This window comes from Chiroxiphia lanceolata, chromosome 24 (assembly GCF_009829145.1).
Source record: "Chiroxiphia lanceolata isolate bChiLan1 chromosome 24, bChiLan1.pri, whole genome shotgun sequence".
Lineage (NCBI taxonomy): Eukaryota > Metazoa > Chordata > Aves > Passeriformes > Pipridae > Chiroxiphia > Chiroxiphia lanceolata.
The window spans coordinates 3462929-3481242 of NC_045660.1; the positions used below are offsets into that span (position 1 = coordinate 3462929).

An 18314-nucleotide genomic window follows, 5' to 3' on the forward strand; every position below is an offset into this window, starting at 1 on the left:
AAGGGGGTGTTTTGCAGGGTTAGAGTCGAAAATAATTAAGGGAGGGGGGAGGAAAAAAAGAGCCGCGGGAGAAAGAGCAGGCGGAGAGGGAGAAGTAAATCCCGTTTTTGGGAGGGGAGCGATGGCGGCGGCGCTGGTTTGTCCGGCACATGGCTGTCCTTTGGAGGGGAGCCGGGCAGGGCGGGGGATGCGAGCGCAGGCTGCATGATGGAGAGCATCAGGAATTTCCTGCAGCTGAGGAACACACCAAATACCAGAATGCAAGAGCAGAGCGGAGGAGAGCAGGGTGCCGGGAGGGAATGGGGAGGAGGAGGAGGAGGAGGGGGGGGGGGGATGCAGAGGGCTCGAAACAACCGGCGGGGAGAGCAGCGAGGGCAGGGGGCAGCGGGTGGGGGGGACGTGGTGCTTTGGGGCTTTTTCCAGCTCTTCTCCTGGATTTTTTTTTTTTTTTTGCTTGTTTTTCTGCACCCCGCGGTGCTGCCGGTGCCTGAGCAGGGGGGTTGGGGTATGGGGGGGGGGGAGGTTGGGGTATTTTATGTGTCTCCTCTCTTCTTTCCCCACTTCTTCCCCTGGTTATCTGGGGTCAGCCATGGTGGGGTGCGGGGGTCCCACAGACCCCTGCCTGTGCCTTGGGCTTAGATCTGGGCTCAGGGAGCGAGGAGCAACCTGGAGAACGGGCATGTCCCTGCAGGATGGTGTCCTGGGAGAGCAGGGGGCCCTTTGGGGAGACCTGCTGTGCAGGCAGTGAGGCCGAAGGCTGCCCCAGGAGCCACGGCAGCACCTCCCACACACGCAATGAGTTTTCCAGGCACCCTCTGACCACGCTCCTGCTTCTCCCTGGGCCAGGCTGGGTTAAACACAACAACCCAAGCCCCTCGAGGCTGGTCTTGCATCCAGGTGCAGCCCGACCTCTCCCTCCTCCTCCTCCTCCTCCTCCTCCTCCTCCTCGGCCACCCCCGGCTCCCCCCTGCATCCCGCTCCTGGCTGCATCCAACCCTGGCTCCCCCGGGGATGCTGGGGGGCCGGAGGGGAGGGGGGATCAGAGGGGGCATCTTGCAGTGCCGGATCCAGGTAGCCAGAAGGTCGCACTGAAAATCTGGAAGTGGAGTTTGGAGCTCAACAGAGCAGTGAAATCCGTCTGGCTTTAGGGCAGAGAGGAGGAGGAGGAGGGAGGAAGATGCAGCAGAGGGAGCAGGAGGGAGAGGGGCTGCGTCCCCCCCATGTCGGGGTGCTGGGTGTCCCCAGGTCGATGCCGTGTCCCAGCTGGGGCTCTGCCAAGCCTCTCCATGAACCAGATTGGGGATATTTTGGGGGGACAGATGGGTGACGAAGAGGAGGCAGCAGAGCTTGAGCGAGCGCTGGAGCCCATCCAGGCGATGCCAAAGGCTCTGCAGCCCCCTTACCGGGTACTTCCCGTTTCCACCGATCCAGACCAGGGCGTCCCTGCCATCCCAGGGCGAGTGGTGACCCACACCTGCCAGGGCCACCCGGGACCGGGATGCTGGGAAAGGGTCGAGCTCATTAGCAGGCTCCAGCCTCCCCGCACAGGGGGTCAGGGAGCAGCAGCCGGGGGGCATGGGGACAGGCTGGAGGGGCTTTGTGTGGGCTGGCGGCCCTCACTGTCCCTCTTAAAGGCCCCAGTGAGCCATCCCAGCTCCTGGAGGTCTGGGGGAGCAGCATTGCTGGATGGGGATCTGACAGGCACACTGTTGGGGGGCTCCCCAGGGGCTCCCCCTGCCCAGTGCTGCATCCTGCTGTGTTTTTTCCTTCCCTTCCCCACCAAATTACCCCATCTCCTTCACTGCAGACCATGAGCCTTGTTCTGGGTACAGGGGGGTGCCCGTCCCTCCCCTGCATGCCACTGCCCTGTCCCTCCCTGCCCACACGGAGCAGGGTCTCTCAGCCGGGTGCGTGCCAGGAATCCCTCCAGCATCCCTTTGATCTCCAGCCCAGAGGGGTGAGAGGGCGTGAGGGGCCCCACTGAGGTGCAGAGAGACAGGGCTGCAGCCTCAGTGGGGTCTGGCACCCTGGGACCTCTCCCTGGGCAATGAACCTGGGGGCGAGGGGCTGCCATGCCCGGTGTCACTCTGCCTGGGTGGGAGATGCGAAGCCTATGCACCCCCAAAAATTGGGGTGTTTGTCATTAGGTGTCAACTAATTGCCCCCTGTGCAATGGGGGAAGGTCCCTTCCCCGGGTGTGTCCCAAATCGTCCAGTTTTGCCTGCTTGGCACAGGACAGTGCCCCCCATCACTGTGGGTGGGTGCTCACGGGGGATGTGGCACCTTCACTCACACCGCGGGGCCCAGGGGTGGGGTCCCAGGGGGTCCAAGCCCCCCCCCGGCAGGGGACACGCTGGGTGCTGGCACATCGGGATGGGGACATGGTGGCATTTCACCCCACCAGCAGATCACAGGGTGCCCCACTCCCCCCATCTCCCCCTGCCCACCCTGCCCCCCCTCCCTGCCTGCACATGCCTTTGCGCAGGGGCCGGAGGCAGGCGGTGTGGGGGGGTGGGAATACTGGCTGGAGCGAGTCTGAACCTGGCATCTGTCGAATGTCACCTTACCCAGACAGTCTGTGCTTCCCTGTCTCCATATCAACCGTTCTGCTCCAGCCACCTGCGGGGGGGTGGCAGGGAGTGCCTTTGGGAGGAGGAGAGCTCGCCCGCCGCTCCCCTCGCTCCCTGCAGCCTCCCTTTCCTTCCCTGCTTCCCCCCCCCCTCCCAGAATGCCAGACCCCGGGCCATAAATCGTGGGTGACGCTCCTCCAGCCACCTGGGATGTGCCTGGGAGATGGGGGTGACCCTGGCACCGGCAGTTTCCCAACCCCACCTCACTGTCTGGCCCCGCCGTGCCTCAGTTTCCCCTCCCCGGTGCAGCTGCGGCACAGGAGGGGTGCTGGGGCTCGTTCCACCCCAGCCGCGGCTGCGAGGGCCTCTTCCAACAGCTCGGCATTTTTCCCTGGACTTGTCCCTCTTCCCTGCGACCAGATGTTCTCACCCTCCTCCCCCCAGCGGGGTCCGGGCCAGCGCCGGGACGGCAAACGCCTGCCGGGATCCCTCCTCCTGCTGCTGGATCCCTCCTCCTGCCCTGCACCTGGACGGCAGCCGGGACAGGGGACGGGACACATTTAGTGGTGCCCTCTGGCTGTGTGTCCTGGCTCCCGGGGCTCCCCCAGTGTCAACCCCTCCCCGCCCCAGTTGGGCTGTGACAGCCCCAAAGGCAGTGGGGAGCTGAGCCCAGGGCATGGTATTGGGGGTAGGATTGAGTGTTTGAGGGGATGCTGGAGCATTTGGGGGAGTGCTGGAGCACTTGAGTGGATGCTACAGCATTTATGGAGACACTGGAGCATTTGTTGTGGGGGTGCTGGGGTATTTGGGGGGATGTTGGAGTATTTGGGGTGGGGTACTGGAGTATTTGGGAGGATGCTGGCACATTGGGGGGGTATTGGAGCATTTGGGGTGGGGATACTGGAGTATTGGGGCGATACTGGAGGACTTGGAGAAATGCTGGAGCTTTAAGGAGGATGCTGAAATATTTGGGGTGGCACTTTAGCATTTGGGGTGGGAGGTACTGGAGCATTTCAGGGGTTGCTGGAGCATTTGGGGAGGTGTTGGAGGACTTGGGGAGATGCTGGGATGAGGCATCCATGTGCATGCTGGGCCCTCGTGGGTGAATGGGCGTGTGCAACATGAGCCACGTGGGATGAGATGCCGGGATGCACAGACACTGCTCGTGGAGCTCATGGATGCAGCTCATGGGGTTCATGGATGCAGCTCATGGGGTTCATGGATGCAGCTCATGGGGTTCATGGATGCAGCTCGTGGGATTGATTCATGGATGTTGCTTGTGGGGTTTGTGTATGCAGCTCATGGGATTCATGGATGCAGCTTGTGGGATTGATTCATGGATGTTGCTTGTGGGGTTTGTGTATGCAGCTCATGGGATTCATGGATGCCACTTGTGGGGTTCATGGGTGCAGCTCATGGGGTTCATGGATGCTGCTTGTGGGGTTCGTGGATGCTGCTTGTGGGGTTCATGGATGCAGCTCATGGGATTCATGGATACTGCTTGTGGGGTTCGTGGATGCTGCTTGTGGGGTTCAGGGATGCAGCTAATGGGATTCATGGATGCAGCTCATGGGATTCATGGATACTGCTTGTGGGGTTCATGGATGCAGCTCATGGGATTCATGGATGCCACTCGTGGGATTCATGGATGCCACTCATGGGGTTCGTGGATGCTGCTTGTGGGGTTCAGGGATGCAGCTCATGGGTTTCATGGATGCTGTTCCTGGGCCATAGGGATGCTGCTCGTGCTCAGGGTGCCTCGGGGAGGCTCGGGGCGCACAGCAGGTGGGGATGGACGGACAGACAGCCGAGGACAGACACAAGCACTGCTCCCTCCTCTCCCAGCCATGCGCAGCGGCTCCTGTGAGTGTGTAATTTCACCACAGTGCCTAAACGAGGGACAGAAGTAAATTGACCTTTTCACCCGTTTTCCTACCAGGGGGATTATAGCCTGTTTCCTGTTAAATCTCTCCAAGAACTGGCTCCATCCTGCTTGTGGAGCAGGGTGGGGAGGGAGGGACACCCACCCAGAGCAGGGGCTTTAATTTCCCTCCTCGTCCCCCCCCCTGTGCCACGCCTTTCCCACCCCATCCCATCGCCCAGCTCCTCCACCTCTCGTCTCATTAAAGTCTTCGGGGTGATTTCACCAACCCCGGGCAAAACCAACGTGGAAAAAATTGCTGGGAGGAAGGAACCGAAGGCGGGGAGTGATAAATATTGAAAGGGTGGGATTTCGATGTAGGCTGCAACAGCTGTGCCGGTTACAGTGTCACACTATCTCTCCACAGGTTTACTGACCCATTTCCATTCACACGGCTGCCAGTATCTTAGCAACTGCAACAGTCCCCCAAGAACAGGCATATTGCCTGCTATTAGTGACTGCTGCAACTGTGTCAAGGTTAGCTCTCTCCCTCCAAGCGCTGCCGGGTTTGTTTTTCGCCCAAAGCCATCACAGGATGTTTGGTGACATGTCCCCCGGCAACCGTCTTGGGTTTTGGGTGTTCATCCCTGCCATGGAAAATGCCAGGGATGGTGGGATGGTGACGTGGGGTTGGGTGATGGATGGGATGCAGGTTTGGGTGGTGGGATGGAGCAGGATGCGGGGTTGGGCGCGCTGGGAGATGCTGTGGGGTGTCGGTGATGGTGTAGGTGCGTAATACGTCCCCAAAAATAGGAGTGTTGTCATCTGGTTGGGTGTCACTGTCGCCCCTGCGCTGCACTGAGCCCCAAAAAGTCACCCAGAGAGGGTTGGGAGCTGCGCTGATCCCACTTGGGTGCTGGGTGTTCATCCTTCCATGAAGGTCATCAGAGGGCTGGAGTGGTTGGTGGGATGGGTGGGATGTGGGGTTGTGTGGTGGGATGGTGCAGGATGCAGGATTAGGTGGTGGGATAAAGAAGGATGCAGGGTTGGGTAGTGGGATGGAGCAGGATGCAGCACTGGGTGGTAGGATGGATGGGGATGCAGGGTTGGATGGTGGGATGGAGCAGGATGTGGGGTTGGGTGCTCTGGGAGATGCTGTGGGGTGTCGGTGATGGTGTTGAGTGCATAATGCATCCCCAAAAATAGGAATGCTGTTACCCAGCTGGGTGTCACCGTCACCCCTGTGCAGCACCAAGCCCAGGAAGTCACCCAGAGGGAGTTGGGAGCTGCACTGATCCCACTTGGGCGTCCCTCTGCCAGAGTTGGTTTCTGCCCAAAGGCAGCACAGGCCTTTCAGTGAGTGACGTGTCCCCCACCAACCATCCTGGGCATCGTGTGTTCATCCCTGCCATGGGAAATGCCATTGGGGATGGAATGGCTGATGGGGTGATGGGATGGGTGAGATGTGGAGGTGAGTGTCCCGTGGGATGCCACAGGGTGTTGGTGATGGCATGGGTTCTCCAAAAACAGGAGTGTCATCACCCAACTGGATGTCACTGTCATCCCAGCCCCAGGAAGTCACTTGGAGGGGGCTGGAGGCTGCACTCATCCCACATGGGTGTCACAAGCAGGGCTGGCCTCATCCTGCACCCTCAGGGGCTCAGCCCTTGGCTGGGCATGGGCAGGGGATGGCGCATGTCCCTGGGGTCTGTGGTGGCACCGGGGGGGTCTGGAGGACAAGACACGTGTCTGGCTGGCACCACCATGTGCCAGGTGGGGACAGAAGTGCCACATGGGTGACATCCACTGTCACCACCTCTGTTCTCACTGCTCTCAACCCTGAGGGGAATGGAGTGAGAGAAGGGACTTGTGCTCCCCCCCCAAAACACAGCGATGTTGGGGTGACCGGAGCAGGGAGAGGGCGAGCAGACCCCAAAACACCCCCGGGCAGGGAGGGAAACTGAGGCACGGGCAGGCAGAGCCCCCCCCACCCATCCTATGGGGGCTGAGGGGCAGCGAGGTGGGTGCTGGGGCGGGCAGGGTGCCACCCCCTCCCCGGCAGTGCTGCAGACAGCAGGCTCCACACCGGCACGGCCGCGGGGACGGCGGCGAGGGAAGCCACAAAAATGATTTAAGGGGCTGGCGGGATTGATTTATTAAGAACAATTAAAAGCGCTAAATACGCTTAGCTCAGCCAGACACCGAGCAGGGAGCCTGGGGGGGAGAGACCTGTCTGCCGGCTCCGGAGGGCGAGGCTGGAGGCGGGGGGGACTGGTGGCACCGGGCTGGGCTGGGGCAGCTGGGGGAGGAGAGGGCGGTGGAATGGGGGGCAGCACCCTGGAGCTGGGTTTGCATCCAGGAGTGGGTTTGGGACCAGGGATGGGTTTGCATCCGGGGATAAATTCTCAGTCGAGGTGGATTTTCACCCAGGTGTGGCTTTGCGCCCTGCGGTGGGATGGATTTGCACCCACGGATGGATTTGCACCCAGGAGAGGGTTTGCATCCAGGGATGGGTTTGTTGTCCAGGTTTGAATATTCACCCAGGGATGAGTTTGTATTCAGGGGTGTGTTTGCATCCAGGGGGGGTTTCACCCAGGTGTGGCTTTGCACCCTGTAGTGGGATGGGTTTGCACCCAGGGATGGGTTTGCACCTAGGGATAAGTTTGCATCCAGGGGTGGGTTTGCACCCCAGCTGGAGGGAGCATGGTGGGATGTTGGGGGCCAGGAGGATTAGGTTGAAATGGGGAACTGTTTAGAGCCAGTGCCAGCTGCAGGATGCCCAGTATAACCAACAGGCAGTACTGGGCAGGGTGTTGCTGTCCCAGTCTGGCAGTGCTACCCTGGGACCTTTGGAAAAGGGAGGCCACAGGTGCATCCCACGGGATCCCCATCAGTGGGCACCCACGGGGCTGATGTGTGCATGGGGCTGAGGAGCTCATGGAGCAGAAATCCCGGAGTGTTGTGACATCCACAAACCCGCATCCAGCACAGGAAATCCCAGCCGAAAGTCCTTGGGGGCTGGGAGAGTCCCTGGACATGCTCAGACCTGCCCAGCCCTGCTCCTCCCAGGCACCAGTGGTGGCTGTGGGGGGACAGGGAGAGCTGGGGTCACTCCTGGGGTCCCTGCTGTTGTCACCCTGAGGGATGGGCTTCACCCAGGGGTGTCAGGTCAGTGTCCCTGTGTGCTGCTGGGGTGTTGGGATACCAGGAATGGGGGCAGAGGGCTGTGCCCTGTGTCCTCCCAGTTCCAGTGGCTGCTGGCAGTGGGAACACTGGTTTTGTACCCATTTTCCAGTGCCGTGCAGGATCCATCCCCTTCGCTGGGCTCAGCAGGCTGTCTGTGCTTTGAGGTAGAAGTGAGGATCCAGGAATATCAGGGACACAGGGATGCAGTGCTGCCTTCCTCCCCTCACCCTCTCCCAGTGCTATTGGGGGATCAGGTTTTGGGATTCATGTTCAGATCCCCCACACAGAGGCCCCACCACCTCCCCTAGTCACCCCACCTGGGGGCTGGATGCGCCCACATTCCCATCACCACACAGGTCCTTGTGCCATGACCCAAATTGGGCACCTCCTGCTCACCAAAACCCGCAGTACTGGAGGGGCCCCCTGCCCTGGCCCCAGGATAGAAGCCCTGGGAGCAGGGAGGTGCTGGGAAAGGTGCTGAATGGGAACAAAAGGTCTGTGGGGCGGCTGGCAGGGCCGAGCAGAGCCGGAGGCTTTCTGCTGACCCCGCTCTGGCTGCCCCGGCCCCGGCCTCCCCCCGCCACCCCCACCCGCTCCTGCCGACGTCAGCGCTTCCCAGCAGCACTCTCAGGCCTACCTGGAGCTGGCTGAGAGGTGGGAAAGCCATTTCTGCCTCTGCCCTGGCGCTCACACCTCCACCAGCCGTGGCCAAAGCCTCCTGGGACAGGGTGGGTGCTCGTGCCTTGTGCCCAAGCGCCACCGCGGGGCCACGTGCCCTTTTCCCTGAGGATGGAGCCGTGGTGAGGTGTGGAGAGTGGCACGGGTTGGGTGGTGGCTGTGGTGTGGGTGCTGTGTCCTCCTCCGTGCCCCACTGGGTGCGTCTGTGGGGACAGTGGCCCGGGATGGAGATGGATGGAGGTGACCAGGGATGGATGTGGCCAGGGCTGGAGGTGGAGGAGGTGACCAGGGGCGCAGGTGGCCAGGGATGCAGATGGATGGATGTGACCAGGGATGAAGGTGGCCAGGGATGGAGATGGATGGAAGCGACCAAGAATGGAGGTGGCCATTGGTGGAGGTGAACAGGGATGGACATAGATGGAGATGACCAGGGATGGAGGTGACCAGGGATGGAGGTGACCAGGGATGGAGGTCACCCTGCCCTGGTGGCCCTGGCACTACCAGCATTTTCCTCCATGCTCCTGCTTGTCCAAGGGCTGTCACAACCACAGGCAGTGGGGACAACACCAGAGCCCACGGGACAAGGAAAGGGGCTGCCCAGGGTCACCAGCTGGATGTCCCAGCAGCCACCCTGGGGGAAGGTGTGTGCAGTGACCCACCCAGGGCTGTGCAGGCGGGGCAGTGGCAGAGCTGGCACTGCCCCAGGGCGCTCAGCAACGGGGTCCCGGGGCGCCCCCACAGCCTCGGCAGCGCTCCCGCCGCCGGCTGCCCAAGGGTTAACGAGAGTTTGCTGCTCCTGCAGACAATTAGTGACATCTTTGCTGACAACGCCACACTGAGCCTCTGCCGCCTCCCCGGCAGCACCAGCCTGGCCGCCCCCGCGCCCCATGCGGCCCCCGCTCCACCCGCCTGCCTTCGCCACCGTGGCCCCGCCACGGTCCAGCCCCGGCACCGCGCCCCGACACCTCACCCCGGCGGCGTTTCGGCAGCGCCGGCAGGATTGCAATCCCAAGCGGAGCAGCCGGCTCCCCTCACTGCCCTCTGACCCGCTGTTGCTGTGGAAACTGCATCCCACGTAGGATTATGGAGCCGGAATCCGCAGGCTCCAAACTCCCCTCGAAATCCAGACGGTCACCGGGGTCCTCCCCCCCCCGCCCGCCGCGCCAGCCCCCCCCCGTGCCCGCGGTGCCCACGGGGTGCCCACAGGGTGTCTGATGTCCCCAACGGGGCGGCAGTTGAGTGCTGGAGGAGGTGGCAGCAGCACTTCTGTGTGCCCTGCTTTGCAGCCACCGGCTGGTGACGCTGCCGAGGGTGCCACGGTGTCACCACGAGGTCATCGGTGACCTCTGGCACGTCTGCTCCCCTGTGCCATGGCCTGAGCGTCGCCTCCCAGCATGTGTGTGCCATCCCTGCACCCCAGAGAGGACGTGGGGTGGGGTGCCAGCAGGACCCCCACCCTTAAACAGCACCCCAGGAAGGTGGGTCCACCCCCAAGGACACATCCCCAGCACCTCCAGGGCAGCAGCAGGAGCCAGACACCCACCAGAGCCCCCCCACATCCACAGGGACCGGCAGCGTGGGTCCCCCACAGGGGGAAGGGTGGGCACGGGGGAGAGAGGAGCCTGTTTGGGGAGCTCTGTGGGCTGCGCTTGTGTCTCAGCATCTCTCCTGCCACCCGGGGAGGTAGGAGCTGAATTAATCGCGATCAATTAGTGCTGCTTGCAGTCCCCAGCTCCCTCCCTGCACCAGCTTTGTCGCACCCAGCGAGGGGGGCCCCGGTGTCCCCAGCACCACCCAGGTGCCGTGAGGGACCGCAGCCCCTCCAGACCCCCAAATAGGGATGGGGAACAAGCAGGGTGTCCCCCAGCCCACGTGGACACGAGAAACATCCACGCCATCAAATCTGGCAGAAGAGGACGAGGAGGGGGGGACTCATGAGCCCCTGGAGCTGCCTCTGCCAGCCCAGAGTGGGGTGACGGGGTGTCTGGAGCGAGGGCCCAGATCCTGCAGGATACTGCAGCAAATGCCCTGCAATCTGCAGCCGGATGAATCCCACCTTCCTTCCCCCGCAACGTGCTGCCCTGGGCTACAGCTAATCTATTGTGCGCTGGGCTGCAGCCAGCACAAGCTGCAATACAGTAAATCCTTCTGCAGTATCCTGCAAGGGGACCGAGCCCAGCCGCAGCCGCCCGCCGCCGCCAGACAAAGCCGGGGGGCCCCCGCGGGGATGGGGCGCAGGGGACGGGGGCACCGGAGGGTGCCAGGCACCCCTGGCGTCGTGCCGGCGAGGCCGGGAGGATGCAGCCCTTGAGCAGGGTGGGAAGTTCTCCGGGGAGTTTTGGGTGGTGCTGGGAATCCCCTCTGCCCCCCCAAATCTGCGGGCAGGGAGACGCTCCGTCATCCGGATCCACCACGGGGTTGTCCCTAAATGTTGTCGCCGCAGCGTTGCCCTCCATGGTGCCGGTGTTTCCATCCCCTCCTTCTCCCTGTGCCTGGTGCAACCTCCCCCTGTGCCTCAGTTTCCCCACCGGTGCATTGCCCAGCGAGCCCCTCACCCCCCTCCCTCGAGCGGGCTCCATCACATGTGAGCCCCGCTGCCCTTTGCCGAGGGGTTTTGCTTGGATACTGTCATTATGGTTATTATTACTATTATTATTATTATTATTGGGATGTTGGTGGGGCTCTGCGGCTCTGCTGGACCCGTCTTTGGCGAGCGAGGCATCCTTCAAAGGGAAGGCGCTCCGTCACCGCCCCACAGCAGCTGCGTTCTCCTCAATTAGAAGAGGTAATGAAGCAATTTATGGGCATCTACAAAGTGATGTGTGAGTGACAGGCTGTGTACGATCCGCGCCGGGGCTCTGCCGGCAAGTTGTGTTCTTCCAATTTTAATGGAAAGCTCCCCGGCGAGGGGGGAGAGCGAAAATCGGTGTGTCTGTAGGTGTGTGTGCTCCGACGGGGGTGGACTGGTGGTGCTGGTGGGTCATGGATGGGTGCAGGGAGACCTGTGTGCTCCAAAGCCCCGTCCCCAGGGAGCCTGTTCCGCAGTGGTAACTGGAGCTGGGGGGCAGCTGGGTGGGATCAGGGTGGGGGGCTGGGGTGTCACAGGACTCCTGGATCCTCTGGGATAGTTGGCTGCATCTCCCTGTTTCCATCAGCACCTCAGGCACCCTGCTCCTGCCTCAGTTTCCCCATACCTATCCATGCATATCACTGCCAGACCCCTTCCATTCACCTCCAGCTTTGGGGGGCCACCATGACCTCTCAAAGGGGAGGGAGAGCCGTGTTTTGGGGTCAAACTCCAGTGTCGCCCTTGGCAGTGCTGCCAGCAGGGTGTGGGATGGGGGTCTGCAGCGCTGGGCTGGTGTTTTGGGGGTTCCCTGGAGCCCATGGGCATTGTACCCCCCGAGTGGGTGTGATCCTGAGCGTGCACAGAGCTGGGAGTGTGCACATCCCTCTGTGTGTGTACCTGTGACACCCGTGTGCACCCGTCCATGTCCTCACCGCTGTCCGTGCGTGTTCCTGCGCCTGTGTGTGCACCCACACCTGTGCAGGTGTGCGTGTGCACCTGCACCATGCTTGCCACACGTGTGTGCACCCACCTGTGCCCACTCTGGTGGCCACACGTGTTCCTGTACCTGCGTGTCCACCTGCACCCGTGAAGGTGTGCGTGGGCACACCTGTACTGTGTTTGTCTTCATGTCTGCACACGTGTGTGCACAGTCCTCCCCCCACGCGTGCACACACCTGTGTGGGAGCCTGTTAGTGGGTGCATCCCCTCCATGCCCCCCTATCTAGGGGGTGCCAGGTCACTGGTGTGACAGGGCAGGGCCCCCCCCATCCCCGCACCCCTGCCCCGTCACGCTGCCATTGGCATCGTCCCCAGTGGCTCCCACACCCCAGCTCGGCCCCAACCGGCCGCATCTCCCAGGAAACAGGATCCACAGCCAGGAGTTTCCGCTCAACTCATGTGTGCCTCCCACAAAAAAAAAAAAAAAAAAAAAAAAAAAGAAGAGAAAAAAAAAAAAAGAAAAAGAAAAAAAAACCCACCCTGACACCAAGCCCGGCCGTTAATCCTGCCCGGCTCATTCTGCTTTTCTTGTCTAGCCAGTTTCTAAAATTGGCCAAGGGAGGCAACTGGCTGCTCTCCCCCCACCCAGACCCCCCCTCGGTCCCCACCTGGTCACCCCTGTGCACTGTCAGCACCTGGGCCCCAGCACCCCATTCCCTGTGCGAGCAATGGGGGCGGTGCCCAGCGTGGGGGGTGGGTGGGCTCTGGCTGACCCGGGACCCCGGTGGGCTCACGGTCAGCATCCCCCCATCCCGGCGGGCGCCCCTTTGGCTCCCTGGGCACCCCCCCAGCCCCAGCGCCGGGGGAGCATGGCTGTGCCGAGCGAGCCTTCGGCATGGGCACGCGTCCATCTGGCGCCTTCCAAATGTTACTGGCCTCGCAGGATCCCGGCTCCGCTTGGCGTTAACCCGCAGCGCACCGGCGGGGAGCGGGGGGAGAGCTGGGCATCTCCGCTGTGACCCCCTCGGGGTGCCCCCGGCGGGGTGCTGGGGGGGCTGTGGGGCCCAAGGTGCCACGTGCTGCGGGTGAGGGGCGGCGTGGGCAGCCAGCAGAGCCCCCTCTGCGCCGCCGCGGCCGCGGGTGTTACATGACCCGGCGTGGCCGGCGCTGGGCAGGGACACACCGGGGCTGTGACTCATGCTGTGGCTATAACAGGGAGCTCAGAAAGGGGGGCTGTGGCCATCTGCGCAGCCTCAGGCCTGCCAGCACATTTGAGGGGGCCCTGGGGGGGCACTCGCCACACCGGGGCAGGGCACCCCATGGCACCGCCAGGAATGGCCGTCGCGTGGGGATGTGTGAACAAACACAGCCGGCACCCCGAGGAGCGCCTGGCACCCCGGGCTGGCACCCCGAGGGAGCGGGGCTGGGGTGCCCCGTGTTCCCCCTGGCAGGGAGAGGGCAGAGGAGGGGGCCCGGCGGCTGCTCTCCTCCTGCGCCGGCTCGACGGGGCGGGGGAACAAAGCTGGCACCGAGGGAAGAGCTAAATTTAGCCCGTTTCCCTGCTAGCTCTGAACTGCGGCGCTGGGCTCCAGCCGGCCGAGGTGCCACCATCGCCGCAGTCCATCTGTCGAGCTGTTCCCCAGCCCCCCCAGGGCCCCCCAGGCCGGGGAGGGGGGTCAGAGCCCTCCGGGGCCAAGGGGGTTGGGGGCTGTGTCCGTGCCGGGCGATGCTGCTGAGGGCAGCTGGGCACCCCCTCACAGCCCTGGGGGGCTGCAGGCACCCACATCTCTGGTGTGGGAGGGGAGGGTCCTCACACGGGGTAAGGGGTTCTTGAGGGGGGGATAATTGAGGGGGAAATGGTCACTGCAGGGGGGGGTGGTCATTGTGGGGGAGGTGGCTTTTGGGGGAGATGGACATTATGGGGAGATAGTCTTTGAGAGGGAAATGATCACTGAGGGGGAGATGGACATTATGGGGAGATGGTCTTTGAGGGGGAGATGATCCCTGAGGGGGAGATGGTTGCAGGGGAGACGGTTTTGTGTTGGGGAGATGATTCTTGCAGGGAAGATGGTCCTTGAAGGGGAGGTGGATCTTGCAGGGGAGATGATCCTTGCAGGAAGAATGGCTCTTGCAGGGGGGGTGGTTTCTTGTGAGGGAGATGGTTCTTGCAGGGTAGGTGGCTTTTGCAGGGCAGATGGCTTCTTATGGTCATTGCAGGGGAGATGGTCAGTGGTCATTGCAGGTGAGGTGGCTCTTCGTAGGAGGTGGTTTTTTGCAGGGAAGCTGGTCCTTGCATGGGAGGTGGTCATTTCAGGACAGTTGGTTTCCCCTGGGGTAGATGGTCCTTGAGGGGAAGATGGTCCTTGCAGGGGAGGTGGTTTCTTGCAGCAGCAGGAATAGGGACCTGACCAGGCATCCCCATCCCTGCCCACCTCGAGGGCACTGTGCCACGTTCTGGTGCTGAGGGCTGAACCCACCAAGAGTCCCACCAGCCTTGGGACCACCAGGCCTGGAGGATGCAGGAGACCCCAGTGGCAGCAGCACAGCTGGGACCAGGCCCAGGAGAAGGGCTGTGTCCCCAGCTCAGCATTGTCCCAGCAGTGTGGGAGTGTCCACAGGGTCCCTGCTGCCCCAGGCCAGTGGGTTTGCAGGGCAATGAGCTCCCCAGCCACCTTCCTGCAGCGCCGGGTGATGAGGGGATGCCGAGACCTTTGGACACCCCCTGCTTATAGCCCAGCAGTCCAGGACCCCCATTCCCAGTGCCAGGGCGGGTGCCTGAGCCTGCCCTGGGGATGTGACACCCTGAGGTGACGTGAGAGGGCGGATCCCAGGTGTGTTTGCCCCGTGTGCCAGCCAAGCCCTTCCTGGCACCGTCGTCTCCTCCCACAGCAGCACCACATCCCCACACCACCTTGGAGGGTCGTGTTCCCCCACCAGCTCCCTGCTTGGGGGGGGAGCACCCCAAAAATCCTCTGATGGCTCCTCAAAGGGAACTGGCGGCCAAGCAGCTCGTCTGGACCCGTTACCTAAGATGAAACCCAGGCGCCATCTGCTCTGTCTCCTAATTACGAGCATGGCAGAGGACTCAGGGCTGCGGGGGGACGTGGTGACAGCGGGGTTCCAGCCACGGGGTGACAGCTAGAGGAGGGGTCAGGGCTGCTTGCAGGCACCCTGTGCCTCAGCACCCATCTGTGCCCACCCTTCTGGACCCCTGAAGGCTGTCCTGCTCCCAGTCTCAGGGTGGTGGGCCCCCAGGGTGGGTGGGTGCCCTGGGAGCTGCCAGTGGTACCCAAGGGGGACTCGAAATCTCCCCTGGTGCTGCTGGGGTGGCCCTACTGCACAGGAGGGCAGGGTGCTGGCAGGGGATGAGGTGTGGGGAGGAAGGGGAGGGAGCGGGACCCACGTGCTTTGGGGTCTGTGATGCTGAATTGGGGGTGACATGGAGGTTGGGGTGGAGGGGGAGGAGGCACAGGGACCCCCCGCGTGGCTCCGGGAGGAGGTGGCCGGGGCGGGGGGGCTGGCAGGGGAACACGGAAACCCTCGGCAAGCGCCTGCCAGGAAGCTGTCACTGGAGGGGATTTTCCATTGGTGTCAGCAGGAGCAGGACGGGCTGGTGGGGGACTCGTGGGGAGGAGGGGGCCGAGGCCCTGGGAGGGGACCAGGGGGGTGCGGGGGTGTGCAAGGGGTGGGGCACAGAGGGGACAACCTCCCCGATGCCCCATGAGGGAGGGGTGTAAGGCAGCTGCACCCCTTTGGTGCCCCCAGATGTGTGGAAGCAGGGGAGGAAAACCTCCACGGTGCTGTGTGTGTGTGAGTGTGTGAGGGAGAGGCATCACCACAGCATCCCCAGGCTTGGGGGACATGAGTGGGGCACCCCCCGATGCTACTCGTGTGTGTTTGTGTTTGTGTGCAAGGGAGGGGGGCACCTCTGCAGTGCCCCAGATGTGTCAGGGCACACACAAGCCAGGACACGGGGGATGGGGGTGTCTGGAGACCCCCCCACACACCCATATGGGGGTACTTAGGGCCACCCCAACCCCTCCCAGTGCCCCGTGGTGCCCAGGGACCCCCGAGGACCCCCCGTCCCCGCTGCCGTGGCCGCGGGCGGCTGGGCACGGTGCCCCGGCGGGGTGGGAGGCGTCGGGCCAGCGTGTCCCCATCTGTGTGGCGGCTGTGTCCCTGCCGCCTGCCTGTCTCCTGGTGGCATCTCCGGCCCCACCCTGACGTCTGGGTGGCCTCGGAGCCGGGCACCAAACCATGTCCGTGCCCTGCGGGGCCATCCCTCCATCCCCCCGCTGCCACGCCGGTGCCAAGCCAGCCCCTCCGTGCCCCCCATTTCCAGCACCGGGGGTCAGGGCCGGGTGCCAGCGGGCTCTGGGGGCTTGGGGGTGGGTCTGCAACTCCCTGCACCCTCGTGGTGCCACCACACAGCACCCCTGCCACCCAAAGGGGACCCTGACTCGGTGGAGGGGGTGAGGTGGGGGAATGTTTCGCCCCCTGTGAGGTTGGACGGGGCTTGGAGCAACCTGGTCCAGTGGAAGGTGTCCCTGCCCGTGGCCGGGGGGTGGAATGAGATGAGCTTTAAGGTCCCTTCCAACCCAAACCATTCCATGATTCTGATTCCTCTCGCCGCCAACCTCCGTCAAGCCTGAAACCGTTAAACTAATTAAAGCTTTGCAGCAGCAGGATTAAGCCCGGGCAGGGGAGGTGGGAGCCCAGGTAGTCGATTAGTTCACCAGGCGAGGATATTGGATTTCTGCGAGGCGAGTCAGCAGTCTTCAGGGGCTGTTATCTTTGCAGGGCTGCGGGGTCAGGAGGTGGGAAGCGGAGGTGACTGCAATCTCGCCCGCTTCATCCCCCCCTCCTCCTCATCCTCACCCCTCCAGCCCCCCCACCCCACCCCCCAGCACCCAGCCTCGCTGCCTCTCCCCCGCCCCAGGCGCCCATCTCTATCTTTCCTTCTCCCTCTGTCCCTCCTCGCTTGTGTGGTCTCGGCTGGTGTTTTGTAACTAGCGCGGAGAGACAAAAAAAAAAATTTAAAAAAAAAAAAGGGAAAAAAAGGGAAAGAAAAAAAAAAAAAAAAAGAAGGAAAAAGGCCCTACCCCTGGCGAGGAAGCCAGGAATGGTGAGGTCCGGAGAGCATAATGGGAAACATGTGGCGGCTGCCTGGGGCTGAGCGGGGAGGTGAAAGTGAGCGCGGCAGCGCCGTGAACATCCCGGTGCGCCCCGCTGTCCCCCCGGGCACCCCACTGCCCCTCTGGGGCCCCCTCCCCACCGCAGCCCCCTCCCCACCAGTGCTGCCGGGCCCCCACCTGCGCCCTGTGCCATGGTGGGCAGTGGGGTGGGATGGTGGGCACTGCCCGGCCCTGAGGTGGGTGGGGGGTACAGGTGGTCCCCGCTGTGTGGGGTGGTGGTTTGGCTGAGGTGAGGGAGGAGTCTTGGCACAGGGAGGGTCCCCTGGTGTCACCGGACATGTGGCCCCGGTGGGGCCCAGGGCAGGAGCCAGACACTGGTGGTGTGGGTCAGAGCCGGGGGATGTTCCCAGGGGCACGCCTGGGGGGTGAACGTGGGCAGTGGGGAACACGCAGAACATGGGTGATGGGGTGTCCAGAGACACCACACACCCTGGCGAGGACCCCACGGGCATCCCAAAAGCAAGCCAAAGCATCCACAGCTCCATGTGCCATGGATACATGGCGGCACTGTGGCACAGAGCTGGGGGGCTGCGCCCCACCACCCCCTGGCACCTCTCGACCCCCCGCTCCTCCCCATCCAGCCGCGCGCAGCGTGTGCGGCGGGGACCAGCTCCCGGCGGCTGTTCTGGAAAACCTCCCGTTTGCTTCCTTCCTGCCTGCCTGCCTCCCCTCCGACAGCTCCCTGGGCACACCAGCAGCCTCAGCAGAGACAGAGACCGGTCTTTCTAGCACATATTTTCCTGCCGCACATCGCCCTTGGTGTAACTTTACACCGAGGTGCCCGCATCTCCGCGGTGCCAGCGCTGCGCCCAGAGCCTGGCGGGGAGACAGGGGAAAGGGGGGGATGCGGATGGACTGACAGGTTTGAATTCTCTTTCCCTGCCTTGTTGATAAGTTGTCACGCTAATCCAGACACCGGGAAGAGCCTGGATCACGCCGAGCGGCTGCGTGTGAGTGTGTGTGTGTGTGTGTGTGTGTGTGTGTGTCTGCGGGTGTGTGCTGGGGGAGGGAGCCAACCCGGCGGGGATTCACACGCGGAGCTGGGGAGGGAAAATAGGCGGACATGCTGGCACAGGGGGACTGGGAGGGGTCGGGGGGCTCCACCGTGCCCTCCTGTGCCACATGGGCAGCAGCTGTAGGTGCCCTGACCTCACGCAAGGGAGTGGGGGGGCCGGATCTGTGTGAACACGCGTGTGCAACATCCGTGTGGAGATTCCCACAGCCTGGTGGGGAGATGCCCCTCGCCTCATATGGGCAGCCCCCGGCTCAAGGCACGGCCAGGGTGAGGAGGAAAGGTGTGTCCTGCCCCGGAACAC

At 63.1% G+C, this 18314-nt stretch overlaps 1 protein-coding gene across 4 annotated transcripts in view; it reads left to right on the forward strand.

Annotated features, from left to right (window-relative positions):
• The window catches only part of AHDC1 (AT-hook DNA binding motif containing 1), a 51186-nt gene that overhangs the window by 25820 nt on the left and 7052 nt on the right, over positions 1-18314 (forward strand). The window lies entirely within an intron of this gene.